This window comes from Melitaea cinxia, chromosome 13 (assembly GCF_905220565.1).
Source record: "Melitaea cinxia chromosome 13, ilMelCinx1.1, whole genome shotgun sequence".
NCBI lineage: Eukaryota > Metazoa > Arthropoda > Insecta > Lepidoptera > Nymphalidae > Melitaea > Melitaea cinxia.
The window spans coordinates 2,271,160-2,284,018 of record NC_059406.1 but is presented as its reverse complement, the minus strand read 5'-3'; the positions used below and the strand labels follow the sequence as shown (position 1 = coordinate 2,284,018).

The 12,859-nt window shown below is 32.5% G+C and overlaps 1 long non-coding RNA gene across 1 annotated transcript; it reads right to left on the bottom strand.

The window, feature by feature from the left end:
* Positions 1–2,535: 2,535 nt before the first annotated feature.
* Positions 2,536–8,569, bottom strand: LOC123659176. Its single transcript, XR_006743991.1, has 3 exons — positions 8,446–8,569; positions 5,417–5,420; positions 2,536–2,546 (listed from the first exon to the last, which is right to left on the bottom strand). It is a non-coding gene; the product is annotated as an uncharacterized LOC123659176 (long non-coding RNA).
* Positions 8,570–12,859: the final 4,290 nt, after the last annotated feature.

Here is a 12,859-nt window from a genome sequence, read left to right as displayed (position 1 = left end):
ACCCCAAGTTCTTGCTCGAATGATAATTGATCCAGAGGCAGGAGAAAGTTCTACACAGCATTTGCCGAACCACGGTCTCCACCACAGGACACGTATGCTCCGACGCCCATTGATCCTATGACGTACATGAACAACAATCCAACTGACCAACACTACAACTATTTATTGATTGTTTTTTTATTGATTCGTCTAGTAGGACTTGAAGATCAAAACAAAACTTTACAAATTTCCAAGAATGTTGATAATTATCGAGTATTTTAGTTACAAAGTTAAGTGTAACATAATAACAGAAAAAATCTAAGCCTTATTATGTCATAAAAAAACTATCGGAAAAGATATGTTTTTTATTCAATAATATATTTATTAGATTCGACACGAAACAATGTAACACTAACTCTACAGTACAATATAATTTGCATCGACTCTCGAGAGAGTTCTTACAGTTATTGAAGTAACCAACCCTGAAATTTATTCATTGCTTATTCTATAAATGTATTGAAACTTTGTTGTTTCAATTCTAATTCTAAGCTGATTGCAAATGAGATTAAATATATTATAAGATAGTAGGAACAGATTTACGACTTTTAAACTGTCATTTTGAAAACAATTTTTTTACTATAGATCTTTATTCAGTTTTAATTCAACATGACGTGTAATTCGATCCTTATTTCAAAATAACTCCTTGTGTAGTTTATACGTATAACTTTCATATTAATCAAAACATACATATTTTTAAAATTTTTACTTTTTTTATTAATATTTTTAATTACTCAACTCAACTTATTAAAGGAAACCTATAGAACAGATATAATTCAAAAATTTTGTATATAATTTTTACTAAATATTTTCTATATGCCGTGCCTCGGAGAGCACGTTAAGCCGTCGGTCCCGGTTGTTATCATGTACACCTGATAGCGATCGTTACTCATAGTAGGGAATATATCCGCCAACCCGCATTGGAGCAGCGTGGTGGATTAAGCTCTGTTCCTTCTCCTACACGGGGAAAGAGGCCTATGCCCAACAGTGGGATTTTACAGGCTGAAGCGAATTTTCTATATAAAGGTTTGTGAAGTTACAAAATATTATTCAAATTACCTACGTAAATTTAAAAGTAAGCTTCACAAAACAAATGTACCGTACAATTGATTCAGCTCAAGTATTTGGTAATAGTGAAGTTTATATCGTTTGAAAAATGAAAACAGTGAAGTAGCTCAGCTGCACTGCATTTGAACGAAGCGAGCATCGCAGTGTACAAGTCATTTCACGGATACTGGTTCGTATTGTCTTAAATAAATGCTCATCCATACTGAATTTTAGTTGTGTGTCCGATGTAGTTCAGTGTTAGTTCAGATTTTTTTGTTTTTTTTTTTTTATGGTTTTATAGCCTAAACATGAAACACACACACGTTTACTTAACTCGTATTCAATACTCGTATAAGTCGTATATTTAAACTTAAACTCAGATATTTAATCTCGTATTTAATATTACTAAAAAAAATACAATCAGAATAATCTTGACAGCGCGATTTAACAAACGACACACCGCCATCTATAAGTAAATAAAGGAACTAAATACATTAGTCTTTGCCTCGGACTCACAACGCCATCTATTATAGATGAAGGAACTAAATACATTATTCTTTGTATCATATCAATATTAATCTTTTCCACACACTGTGTACTCAATTTCTGACTAATTAGAGGATACCAAAGCTTTTTTAGCAAAAACGTCAAGAAAGAAAGCCTTAAAATGTTATTCTAAGTATCTCATGAAAGTAGCGTAGGCATAGTATCGTAATTTTCATATCGTCACAACCATTTATCTAATTTTATTTTGAGTAGCTAACTTCACTATTTAAAAAAAATGTGTTTAAAATTAATATTTATTGTTTTTTGTACAACTTAATAATATCTAGACATATAATAAATAATTCATAAATATATTCATTGTGTAAGTCGAACTACTTTTACAGTATTCTTATCTCTCTGTATGTTCGGCTATTCCAGCAACATCGGCAATCCTTACATTAACAGTCACGTCACGTGAACCAATCGTTGCACCCCGACCGACCAGAATAAATACCACAAGATCAGATATAAGCCCGTCTGTTTATATCTCACGGTCCTCGATTCGAAGTATTACAAATTTTAGCTTATTTATTGACTCTATATTGGTTTCATTGTTTTATTTGTACAAATATTTATTGTGCTTTTATATTTTACGTCGTAACTTCTGTATAAAAAAAAATCTTAAATTAAAGGTTATTTTGGTACGCTTTTTCATTTATTACTTTTGCTTTTTTGTATGATTTTATTTGACTACCTTAGTTTAGAAAATTAATTTCAATTGTATGTTTATTTTGATTCACATCAAATTTTAACCCACATTATTTCAATGTATACGCAATTGAAGTTATTTCTCAAATGAAAGCTCATCGTGTGTTCAAATCGCATCAGTCAACTTGTCATATTTAACCAAGTTTTACTAAATAACAATAAATTACTGATTAAATTACTTACAATGTGAATGTGAACAATTTTACTAACTATTTTTTTTAAATCGTTAGTCATAGTACTAATTACTATAGACATTTTTCATTTGAGTTTTGTAAAAATTGACTTCAAGCTGAAAAATGCATTAAAGTTGGAAGGGGACTAAAATGTTACTAACTCTAAAAATGTCATAATGTGAATAATATGAAATATATCAATATTGAAAAATTTCGATACATATGTAGGACATATGTATCGAAATTTTTCAATCTGGCAAGTCAAACCAAATTAAAAAATTGAGAATATTAAATTAATAAGACCTACATTTTGCTATCTGAATAACGAAATGTATGTAGGTCTTATATGACTTAAGAAGTGTTCTAATTTTACGTTGCGGATGTTATGTTTAAGGTAGAACTTTACACGTGAAAACGCAAAGACATTTTATTGCTATATCTATAAGATAATTATCAAGATAATATCATGAAGAGGACATTTTGCTTTTTATTTGTTAGTAATTGATAAAGTGATAAGCTACTGAACTGATTTTGAAAATTCTTCCACCAACAGAATGCTACTTTATTACAGAGTGTCATAGACTATATTTCATAATGGAGAAGTGGAACGATTAAATCGTTTAATTCACATAAGCGAAGATCAAGGCAAAAGTTAGTAAATTATATTTACTTAGAAACAGAGACTGTAAAAAACTTAAGATTTAAAAATCGCGTTCGGATTTTGGGTTAGTTGAGGCAAAGGAATTTGAAGTAATATTTCATAAGCTGATCGAATTTATATTTTTAACCGACTTCAAAAAAAAGGAGGAGGTTACTCAATTCGACCGTATATATATTTTTTTTTTTTTTTATGTATGTTCGGAGATAACTTCTTCGTTTATGAACCGATTTTGATAATTCTTTTTTTGTTGGAAAGGAGATATTCATAGTTTGGTACCATGATAAGGAAACCAGGATCTGATGATGGGATCCCAGAGAAATCGAGGGAAACTTTCAAAAATCGTAAGGGTGACTAGTAAATTTCATCATGTTTTCATTAATTACTATAAAGCACTACTATTTAATAAAGGTCTGGAGTCGATCTGATGATGGAGAAGAAAGATAGTCGAGGGAACTCTTTAACAATTTATAGCAATTACCCGCTGTTTGAACTTAATTCGTTTCTATTGATGAGAACTTTGCACCTATATGAGTTACAAGTGCCATTACAGTCTGATGATGGAGACAAAAGTTAGTCGAGGGAACTCTTTAACGATTTACAGCAATTACCAGCTGTTTGACCTTAATTCGTTTCTATTGATGAGAACTTTGCATATATATGAGTTATAAGTGCCATTTCAGTCTGATGATGGAGACGAAAGATAGTCGAGGGTACTCTTCAACGACTTATAGCAATTACCTGCTGTTTGAACTTAATTTGTTTCTATTGATGAGAACTTTGCACCTATATGAGTTACAAGTGCCATTAAAGTCTGATGATGGAGACGAAAGATAGTCGAGGGAACTTTTCAACGATTTATAGCAATTACCTGCTGTGTGATCGTCTGTGTCGCAGGACCAGGTTTGATGATGGAGCCCATAAACACTCGAGGGAATTTCTCAACAATTTACAGCAGTTACCTTTTGATGTTTGACGACCGCTTTGATATAATGGTGCATGTGCCGTGTCGGCGGCGCCTAAACACCGACGGTCGCGGGTTCTATTCCAGCTCGGAGTGGATATTTATGTTTATTCAAATATTTATTTTCGGTCTAGTTGTTAATCCTTGTGGTTCCCCCAACCTAGCCTCGGAGAACACTCTAGGCTGTCAGTCCCGGTTGTTATTACGTACACCTGATAGCGAACTTTACTCATAGTATGTCGACGCGTTAGCGCAGCGGTCACAGCACCGGCTGTTGCGCTGGCGTTAGTGGGTTCAATCCCCGCGCACGACAGACTTTTGTATTGGCCATATAGATGTTTGTCATGATCTGGGTGTTTGTGCTTGTGTATTGTGTATGTTTCCGAATCCCCAACATAAGAGAAAAAGCATCCTTATTAGGTCTACCCATCACTAAAAATTGTAAAATAAAATAATTTTTAACAAAAAAAAAACCGACTTCAAAAAGGAAACTAAAAAGTGAAAAATAAATTTAATTAGTACAAAGTAATTCGTATTTTGATTTAGTTAATCAGAAATGATTAAATAAATATTTTATAATTTTGAAGTTGGTGCCAAGTAAATACTACAACAACCTGGCTACAAAAACAAATACAAACAACACACACACAACAAACAAGTACAAAAAATATTATTAGATATGTCAAAACAATAACAGAATAATAACAATATTCAACCTAATAGTCAATGAAACAAATTATGAAAGAAAACTGAATACAACTTATGAGTAGATACTAGAGTAGTTATTGTTTTACTTGGCACCGACTTCAAAATTATAAAATATTTATTTAATCATTTCTGATTAACTAAATCAAAATACGAATTACTTTGTACTAATTAAATTTATTTTTCACTTTTTAGTTTCCTTTTTGAAGTCGGTTTTTTTTTTGTTAAAAATTATTTTTTATTTATATTTTAATATTACCGACTTAAATTGACATTAATAAATAATAAAATGAGACCGCATATACGCAATATTAGGGATAACTCAAAAATGACTCGTTAGATCTCGTTGAAATTTAAATAGGGCAACATTGCAAGCACCAGATTTTGAATAATATTGGATCATCAAAATCAGTGCTTCCACACACGCTTTTTTATACAATAAACAAGCGTATGGCTCACCTGATGGTAAGCGATTACCGTAGCTTGTAGACGCCAGCAACACCAGGAGCATCGCAAATGCGTTGCCGACCCTATCACCAATTGCCCCCAAGGAGCCTTAGTCATCTTACTCACAACAACAACACTTCTTGAAAGCAGTATTATTTAGGTGTGATCGTCTGTAACGTCTTGGTACTTCCCCAGTCGGGTTGCTTCAGATTTTGAGCAGGATATCTCCCGCTGTGTCACCTTAGTTACCCACCCTCTTTTTTTGAAGTCAATCAAAAGTATCTGACATTGCTTCTCTTCAAACATTCTTAACTTTCTACCTCACTGTAATAAATACACATTACACAAAACAACAATGTTGTAGTTACAACAATTTAACAAACCATCCACCAAAATATAAGAACAATAGTACAATTGACACTCATTTACAGATGAAAGCCGTAATTTTGTGTTTCGTTGTAAAACGACCTATTTACATTACATAACACGTTCGTATAATGACGTCCGCTCAAACGATATTACCAATAATAATAAGCCATCATGACAAATACTTAATATTCAGTATTACTGAAATTAATTTCTGTTAACTTCAATTTAATAATTTGAAATTATCAAAGTAGTACACCAAAGGTAAATTACAAACCCACAAATGTTATAAATAATGTAATAGTTACGGTTTAGCTATTAAATAGAAGCTAGACCATATTAGTCCGTACAAAGGTGTAGACGTTTAGTGGCGCTGTTTTATAATAGTGATATACTTGGTACTTCTCAGCATAATCTGCATACCGATTAGGTAACCATCAATTATTCAAGAAGAACTTCATAGAACTTCATAGAAGTCTTCATTGAATTCGGTGGCTAAATCATAAGTTAATAATAAATTCCGAGTAGATAACAATAGAAGAAGTGACTATAAGCCTCAATCATTCTAGCATGTTCCGAAACACGACATAAGTGAAACTGTAAAAGGACATTTCAGTAAGTCTATTGAAACTCAATTTAGATTTTCATCAAATACTTAATAAGTACTGAGTGAATCACTCACTTAGCTGTGTGGCTACGGCATTAAAGAATATAGCCACCCCCTCTCTTCCCGTGGGTGTCGTATGAGGCGACTAAGGGATAATACATTTCCACTACCACCATGGAACTTATAAAGCCGACCAATGGCGGGATAACCATCCAACTGCTGGCTTTGAAATATACAGGCCAAAGACGGGCAGCAGCGTCTTAGGTACGACAAAGCCAGCCCTGCGGTCACCAACCCGTCTGCCCAGCGTGGTAACTAAGGGCAACACACATGAATTCACGCCAAGTTTTAGCGCGCACTGGACTACGATAGGCTGAAGTGATAATAATAATAATAATAATAATAATAATATTCTTTATTGCACACCATTAAAATATACAAACAAAAGTAGTATAATTAGAGGAAGATGTACAAAGGCGGTCTTATCGCTAAAAGAGCGATGAATACTCACTATAATAATATTAGGGTTACCTGGTCTAGAGGTACGTACTTAAGATTTCCAATACCAAGAACAAAAATAAAAATGAAGGTAATGAAATAAACTAGCTATTTTATTGCAATTAAAAGAATTTTAACATCTTTCTATACAAAACTCTATCTTAAATCAACGTAATGCACCCGTTTTATTCGGCATGCTAGTCGTTAGAACATGTTAAGAGACAAGTAAGCTTTTAATTGAAAACTTATAATTTTTAACAAAAAAAAAAACCGACTTCAAACAGGAAACTAAAAAGTGAAAAATAAATTTACTTAGTACAAAGTAATTCGTATTTTGATTTAGTTATTCAGAAATGATTAAATAAATATTTTATAATTTTGAAGTCGGTGCCAAGTAAAACAATAACTACTCTAGTATCTACTCGTAAGTTGTACTCAGTTTTCTTTCATAATTTGTTTCATTGACTATTAGGTTGAATACTGTTATTATTCTGTTATTGTTTTGACATATCTAATAATATTTTTTGTACTTGTTTGTTGTGTGTATGTTGTTTGTATTTGTTATTGTAGCCAGGTTGTATTTGTATTGTATTTACTTGGCACCCGTATCAATTGGACCGTATATATACGGTCGAATTGAGTAACCTCCTCCTTTTTTTGAAGTCGGTTAAAAAGACAGTCTCTTACAGGATCGATGTAAGCGTGTCTTCACTCTAATAATGAAGTCGGTTATATCATCTTACGTTTAACGATAATATCATAATAATACATGAACATAATACCATTTTATAAAATAGAAAGAATACAATTCTCTTGTTGTTTTTGATTATTTTAATTTTAGTCATTAGTTAACATTTGATCAATACATATAATAAAAATGTAACGGATCGCTCTCAGTATATGGAAGATATATGAGAAAAAATATTAGTGCCAACTTTATTAACGCAATGATTGTAAGAACTTTTATCTGTTTGTCTGAGTGTCTGTGCGTTTTCACTATTATATTGTGGTAAGCTTTACTTTACATTTGGTGTTTGTTGCATGTCAATCGGTTCATAATTAAAAAAGTTGTGTCATTTAACAGAATCACGTTGAACATGTACCCAAAACGCGGACAAAGTCGCAGGCACTTAGTAAACAATAGAAATAATTTGGCTCAATCATTAACAAAATAGAACGTTCTTTAAGTTTGAGCTTTCGTTTTAATGAGAATAATTAAAATATAATAACAAACAACATATGAAAGTTTTGAACAAATTTCTTGATTACTTTATCTTTGTGTACCTACCTATATTTGAAATGAAGTGAATTTGTATTAGAATTTAGTATGATGAAAACAAATTATATTTAAACTTGTTTGCTTTGTACTCTCGTGTGTCTAATTAATCGTAAAACCTTTGGAACAAATGACGTTTTTAATATTGTTATATAAATATTGAATAGACTTACCAACGAGTAATCCTGCTTTCTGCTCCGGAGTTTGTGAATGTGATTTTCAAAGTATTGTATGTGTTATTAATATTAATTATAATATAAAAAATAATACACAATCATTAAGTTACACTGTGGCTATGCAGTAAAGAATATAGCCACCCCCTCACTTCCCGTGGGTATCGTAAGAGGCGACTAAGGGATAACACAGTTCCAATACCACCCTGGAACTTATAAAGCCGACCGATGGCGAGATAACCATCCAACTGCTGGCTTTGAAATACACAGGCCGAAGACGGGCAGCAGCGTCTTCAGACAGAAGCCAGCCATGCGGTCACTAATACGCCAGCCCAGCGTGGTGACTATGGGCTATACACACGAGTTCACGCTATTTTCGGCACGAACTTGTGGAGGCCTATATCCAACAGTGAACTGCGATAGACTGAAGTGATGATTAACTTACTTACCTTAGACACAGACGAACGTAATGTATTTTAAAAATATAAAACAATTAATTAAACTATATTTTTCGCTTAAGACAATTGGCGAATATTTATAAACAAAAATAAAGTAACAGCCTCACTTAATATTGTGCTACCCGTCTAAATTTAAGCAGAAACAATGAATTATTTTCGCTGTTAGCGTAAAATTGCATTAAATATTTATTAGAACCATATTTTAATATCAAAATCCTTCGAATAGGAAACTGCTCATCATCTTATTTATCACATTTTACTTAGAATTTAAGCTCAAAATAAATTTTAAATAAATCATTTATTCGTAGTATGAAAGAATTTTTTGTCAAATATTTCTCTGAAAGGATTTCTTGGCGGAAAAAAATTCTTTCAACCGTTAAAAAAAATCCTACCGAAACCAGCATAAACTTGCGTAGCAAGCGCAAACACAAAAGTAGTAAGTGCGTAGATGTCAAGTTTGTAGTTAGCGAGAAAGTTAGTACTAACTGGCTTTACGTAAACATATTTAGTAACTTACTTTTGTGGAACACATTGGAAAACAAAAGCTTTATATGAGACTATTTACATTAAAGAGGTCATACAAACAGCAACCCTAACTAAATTAGTTTAAGCTTAAGGTTAGTTATGAAAGTTAGGTAATGTATTATTACTAAAAGTCAAACTGGTTTTAAAATACTATTTTTTATTCAAGTATTCAAAAAAGTAACAAATTCAGTGAATCTACAAATTCGCCAAAATTTCAACACAGTTTAAAGGCGAGATTCGCTCTAATTTTATTCACACACATTCAAATTACTATAAATTAAGAAAGAATTACTCTCTCTCTTACGTAACTCATTTTTAAAAATAATGTTAAAAAAATAAAGTATTTTTTGTTGAAACAAATCAGTGTCTCAGGCAGAAATTACCTCGTAAACCGTAAAACGATAAACAAACAGTTTACAATCCTCGCAGCTGTCGAGACAAATATAAATCATTCGAGGAATAGAATTCAGAAGCGAATAATTTGAAGCGCGAAGTTATTTCGACGTAATCTTCGTTTTGCGTCTAAGAGACAGATACTTTTAATAAATGTTGAAATATTTTATTTATTTTTTATTTATTTAAATGTAATCATATTCTAAAATAGTATGTTTAATTAAAGATTAAATTTGCCTTTTAGAATTGTTTATTTAGGTAAACTTTATACATAAACGCTTATTAAAGTAAACCAAAAAATCCCGACTAGAAAAAAGGTCAGGCTCAACCAGATCATGTATCTGGACCGGATCAGGATAGAAAGAGACATGGCAGATCCGGCAAGCTCTATCAGGACCAGGTCTGGTCCACACAAGGATAGCCTGATGTAAGATATAATCAAGTATGGTAAGGCATACTGGATCAGGACCCGGTCCGGTCCAGATAAGGACAGCATGATGTAAAATATAAACAAGTATGGTAAGGCATACTGGATCAGGACCCGTTCCGGTCCAGATCAGAATAGCCTGATGTAAAATATAATCGAGTATTGTAAGGCATACTGAATCAGGACCTGGTCCGGTCCAAATCAGGATAGCCTAAAAGAAATGACGCTAACTGAGCCTGAATCGCGCTATTAATGTTTTTAAGCGCACTTAGTATATATACAGTTATCAGGTCAGTCTAGCAGGGAGTCAATTTCTACACAGTGGAGTAGTGGTAAATAGTAGGAAGTAGTTAATTAGCAGGTAATTATTAGAAGTTAATAAATAAAATTAATAATAATTAATTAATAATATAAAAATAAATAAAAACAATTAATATTTAAAGTAAAAACATTATTCGCTTTTTTTTTATTAAACAATTTTTTCAACAATTCGTGTTTTTTTAAAAGGACCGGACCGAACCGGTTGATCAGGATGAGATAAGATTTCCTGATCGGGTCCAGATCAGAAAATCTCATCTCATCCTGATCAGGTCCAGATAAATCATCTGCGTTACATGCCTTATCTAGTCCTGATCAGGCATGCCTGGTCCGGTCCTTCTAAGGAAGACAAAAAAAAATTCTACTCGGGATAGTGAAAAAAAGAACCTTTTATAATTTCAATTGGACTACTGACTGACAATCAACAAGAGAGTATAATATGCGTGTGTGTGTCAAATACATAGTAATGTGTGTAATGTTTTTGTTATTGATTTAATATGTTTTTATGCATAATTAAAAAAAAATAGCATTCTACACTCCTTCTCTATATAAACTATAAGTGTACAAAATGTCATACTCCTTCGTCCGAGCAATTTTCGTGAAAAGGGGTACAAAGTTTTTGCTTCAATATCGTATTAATATATAAAATAAACAAATGAATAAATATCTACACGTAGGTACGTAACAGCGTAGATACGCACAATCAACGTTATGGGAATATTTTATTTAATACTAGCAGTTGCCTGCGGCTTTGCTCGTGTAGAAATTGATAATGTGGGCAAAATCAATACATTACAATATTGAAATTAAATAAAATCAAAATATTTATTTCACTATAAGCTTACTTAACGAAAGTCAAAAATAAAATAAATACATTCTCAAATAAAAGACCTAAAAATTTAATGTAGCAAAAGCATCAATCAATTAAAAAATTTCAACATTTAAACTTTAGGTACATTACAAACTTGTAAACCATATTCAATAGACTACCATATATACCATACCATAGACCAACCAAACTGCTCGCAGACCTTATTCTTCCGTCATGGAACAGTCTTACGAAAAACAGTCTTCCCTTAGGTCTTCTCAAGCCTATATATATATATATATAAATATATAATAGATGCAATAAAATGCCTGAACATACAATTTCATGCTTCTAAAACTTATTCCTTACTAACTCAGCCGTGAAAAAAGGGGAGCCCTTTAGGAAGGCTCGGGATGTCCATTTGTTCTGAGGGTGCTAGGACGAAATCGTACCTCGACTTAGGACGAAGTCGGTATAGAAAAATTAAGGACTTTTATAAAATCCTTCGGGAACTCTTATGTGGCTTTTTACTTCCTTAATGTGGCCTCACGTTGCGACATTTGTTCCTAGTAGACGTAATAAATAATAATTGACGTCTACTAACTATAAATAAACTCCCTGCCAAATTTCGTCTTTATGCGTCCAGCGGTTTTTAGATTTCATGATGAGTCGAAGACCTAACGATTTTACATATATATAGAAAGTAATGATTACCAACTTCGATAAATACCAGATGTATGTAAAATTATATATTATACTCTAAAGCTTTCAACAGTGATTGATGGTTTCACTGTTTTCAATATCTGTAGTCTTTGGACACTAAGCATTGTACAAACTGAGTTTGTTTTATTTTTCTTACGCAGTCACATTATCAGCAATCCCTAAAAAATGTCGTCTACTAAAAAAATTTAATTTAAAAAAAAACGGACATAAATGTTTTATTTTTAAACAACAAGAATATCTCGCTCGTAATTGCAATAACAAGTCAAAAACCCCAATGTACCCAACACCTCACCACCAATAAAAATAAACAATGACGCCTGCCCATTTTATAAGAAATCCGGTCATACTGAGATAAAATGTTATGCGAAGGATCTTTGAGTCAGGAAATATTTTTTATTTTTACTTTTGTAAGTACTTCTCAAGAATGGCTAAGTGTCGGTCTAAATGGCGATCGTAATTGCAACGTATGAGTTGTATTATCATGATAAAATAGCAGGGCGATTACGGCCGTTTTGAGACACAACTTGTGATTTAATTGTAATATATATATATATATATATATATATATATATATATATATATATATATATATTGTTTATATTCCTACGAATTGAGCCGAGATCAAAGTTATGGCCATATATTTTATTTATCATCAACATCATTACAGCCTATACAGTCCACTGCTGGACATAGGTCTCCACAAGTTTACGCCAAAAATAACGTAAACTCATGTGTTTTGTCCATAGTTACCACGCTGGGCAGGCGGGTTGGTGACCGCAGTACTGGCTTTGTCGCACCGAAGACGCTGCTGCCCGTCTTCGGCCTGTGTATTTCAAAGCCAGCAGTTGGATGGTTATCCCGCCACCGGTCGGCTTTTTAAGTTCCAAGGTGGTAGCGGAATTGTGTTATCCCTTGGTCGCCTCTTGCGACACCCACGGGAAGAGAGGGGGGACATTTATTTGTGCATGTGAAAATTTGTTTAAATCAATATCAAACGAAACTA